This window comes from Rutidosis leptorrhynchoides, chromosome 11 (genome assembly GCF_046630445.1).
Source record: "Rutidosis leptorrhynchoides isolate AG116_Rl617_1_P2 chromosome 11, CSIRO_AGI_Rlap_v1, whole genome shotgun sequence".
Classification (NCBI taxonomy): domain Eukaryota; kingdom Viridiplantae; phylum Streptophyta; class Magnoliopsida; order Asterales; family Asteraceae; genus Rutidosis; species Rutidosis leptorrhynchoides.
The window spans coordinates 216140334-216143789 of NC_092343.1; the positions used below are offsets into that span (position 1 = coordinate 216140334).

A 3456-nucleotide genomic window follows, 5' to 3' on the forward strand; every position below is an offset into this window, starting at 1 on the left:
TATTTTTATAAGTTAAAACTATTATAGCGTTAAGCTTTTTTAAGAGTTCCCTGTGGGAGAACCGGACTTACTAAAAACTACACTACTGTACGATTAGGTACACTGCCTATAAGTGTTGTAGCAAGGTTTAGGTATATCCATTCTATAAATAAATAAATATCTTGTGTAAAATTGTATCGTATTTAATAGTATTTCGTTGTAAAAATAATACTATTTCCTAGTACACCTCGCACACATCAAGTATTTTTGGCGCCGCTGCCGGGGAACACATAAACGCCGAAAGCGCAACGCTAAATATATATATAAAAAAAAGATTTTTATTAATTTTTAGTTTCCTTTTGTAAAATTACGTTTTTGTAAAAAATACGTTTTAAATATACGAAAATATAAAAAGAAAAACAAAAATTATATATTTTTAAAGAGTTTGTTAAATATTTAAGTTTTATAAAGTTTCTTTATTTTTATTTTTAGTTTGTAAAAATATAAATTTGATTTAAATATTTTGTATTAATATAAAACAGAAAAAAACAGAAAAAAAATAAAATAAAAGAAATCAAACGGCCCGGTACTGTAGCAGCCCACTCTCTGGCCCGAAAACCTAGCCCGTGCGATCGCATGAGCCCGAAGGCAAATTCTCATGCGATCGCATGAGGGTCTCTGACACGCCACAGTTGACTCCAACAGCAATCATTATGGAGTATTATTATTAATTATAATTTATTAAAACCCTAATTAGGTTTTATTTATTTATTATTTAGTTTAGTGTTATTTAATTAATTTGTATTATTTAGTTTTAATTCAGTTTTATTAAATTATAAAATTAATAGTTTTATAAAATAAATAATATAAAAATAATATTTTTATAAAAATTGTACTTTTTGCAACTTTAAGTATATTTTTATATTCTGTATCTTTTTATTTGTTTTTAGCGTAATATTTGTATTTTTCGTTCGTATTTAGTTTTAAGTCATAGTTTTTGCCATAGTTATTTTTATTTCTAGATTTTTAGGCTTTGCCGTAAAATCCCTTAAGTGCTTTTTCTTTAGACAAAGATTTAGGTGCTTTAGAATTTTGCGACGCCGTTTTATATATTTTAGTACCTTTTTAAGTTATTGCCATTTGGGATATAGAATTTCTTGTAAGCTTTAATAATTTTAGACGCAACTTTTAATTCTTAGTTTTTAGTTCCTTTTTAAGTTTCGACGCGCTACTTTCTTATTTTTATTTTTCGACGCCTATTATTTTTCGACCTTTTATTTTTTTTCGACGTTTTTCGACGCGCTCTTTTTCTTTCTTATTTCTCGACGCTCTAGTTTTTAGGACTTAAATTTTTTCTATTTCTTATCTAAAATTTCTTTAAATTTAAAAGAAAAATTATTTTAAGTGGTTAAATTGATAGACATCAAAATTTTCTGGTTCGTAGTAATAGTTGGATTTGTACGTGGACCGGGTTATTGGAGCCAAACAGTACTCAATTATATTGAGACCAAACGAATCCTGCCCCTCTGCTGCATCTTTTGGCTATTCGAAACGTGGGCAAAATCAGAAAAGTCTATTAATTGGATAACTTATATAATTTTTCTTTCTTTTTAAAAATTAATAAGATATTCAGTGAATGCACCGAGCAAAACGTTCACCACCTTTTGTACGTTCACCACCTGTAACCAGATCAAGACATCTCGCAAATATTGTTGCCGTTGATTTTTCTTTAGAATCGTCATCCAGTCAACCAAGTACTCCAATTCAAATTTCCAATAATCCATTTTTTGAACCCGACCTCACAATTGAGAATCCGAAGAATATTCAGGGACAATTCATAGATCCTGAACCATTAATCTTTCCTCCGAAACCACCAATCATTCAAACAGATATTGTTGAGGAACCAACCATTAAATCAGAATCCTCTAGTGATTCAGATTCAACAAATTCAATTATGGAAAATCTGGAACCTCTAAGTATGGAAGACCGAATGCGAGCTAAACGCACTGGCCAAGGTCACGCAATTACTCAACCAGACATTAATGCGCCAGATTATGAAATCAAAGGACAAATTCTACACATGGTAACTAATCAATGCCAATTTAGTGGTGCGCCGAAGGAAGATCCAAATGAACATCTTCGTACCTTTAATAGGATCCGTACACTATTTAAAATCCAAGAAGTGGAGGATGAACAGATATATCTCATGTTATTTCCCTGGACTTTAAAGGGAGAAGCCAAAGATTGGTTAGAATCGTTACCTGAAGGGGCGATTGATACATGGGACGTTTTAGTTGAAAAATTTCTTAAACAATTCTTTCCGGCATCTAAAGCCGTGAGACTTCAAGGAGAAATTGTTACGTTCACACAAAAGCCAAATGAAACTTTATATGAAGCATGGACAAGATTTGGAAACTTATTGAGAGGATGTCCGCAACATGGTTTAGACACTTGTCAAATAGTACAAATATTCTACCAAGGATGCGACATCACAACAAGAAAAGACATCGATATAGCAGCTGGTGGTTCCATTATGAAGAAAACCGCAACTGATGCTTACAAAATTATTGATAACACTGCTTCCCACTCACATGAGTGGCACCAAGAAAAAGATATCGTTAGATCATCTAAAGCAGCTAGAGCCGATTCTAGCCATGACTAAGATTCCATTTCCGCAAAGATAGATGCTTTCGAGAGACGAATGGAAAAGATGACTAAAGATATTCACTCAATACGAATTAGTTGTGAGCAGTGTGGAGGACCACATTTGACAAAAGATTGTCTCAGTATTGAATTAACAATGGAACAAAGAGAGAATGTTTCATACATAAACCAAAGGCCTGGAAATAATTATCAGAATAATTATTAACCGCCAAGACCAATCTACAATCAAAACCAGAATTATAACCAAAATGTTCCATACAACAACCAACAAGGTCCTAGTAATCAGCAAGTATCCAATAATACTTACAATCAGCAAAGACCTATTTTTCAAAATAAACCACCACAAACGGATGATAAAAAGCCGAATTTAGAAGATATGATGACGAAGCTAGTTGAATCTCAAACGCAGTTTTTCACATCTCAGAAAAAAACCAATGAACAAAATGATCAAGCATTTAGAAATCAACAAGCTTCTATTCAAAATTTGGAACAAGAAGTTAGTAACCTAGCAAGGTTAATAAGTGAAAGAAAACCGGGAAGTCTACCTAGTGATACAAATGCTAACCCCCGAAATGAAACAGCTAAAGCCATTACCACGAGAAGTGGTATTACACTTAAACCACCTGAAATACCTGTAATTTCTGATAAAGCTATTCCTACTCCACAAGAACCACAATCTGAACAAGATAAGAAAAAAGAACCGGTAGTTGAAAAGGTTAATGAAGATAACACAGTTAAGGCAAAACCTTATGTTAAACCATACCAACCACCACTTCCTTACCAGAGTAAAATGAGAAAAGAGAGACTTGAAGC

At 32.4% G+C, this 3456-nt stretch overlaps 1 non-coding gene across 1 annotated transcript; it reads right to left on the bottom strand.

Annotated features, from left to right (window-relative positions):
• Positions 1 to 2317: 2317 nt before the first annotated feature.
• Positions 2318 to 2424, bottom strand: LOC139879052 (small nucleolar RNA R71). The gene has a single exon (XR_011769906.1). It is a non-coding gene; the product is annotated as a small nucleolar RNA R71 (small nucleolar RNA).
• Positions 2425 to 3456: the final 1032 nt, after the last annotated feature.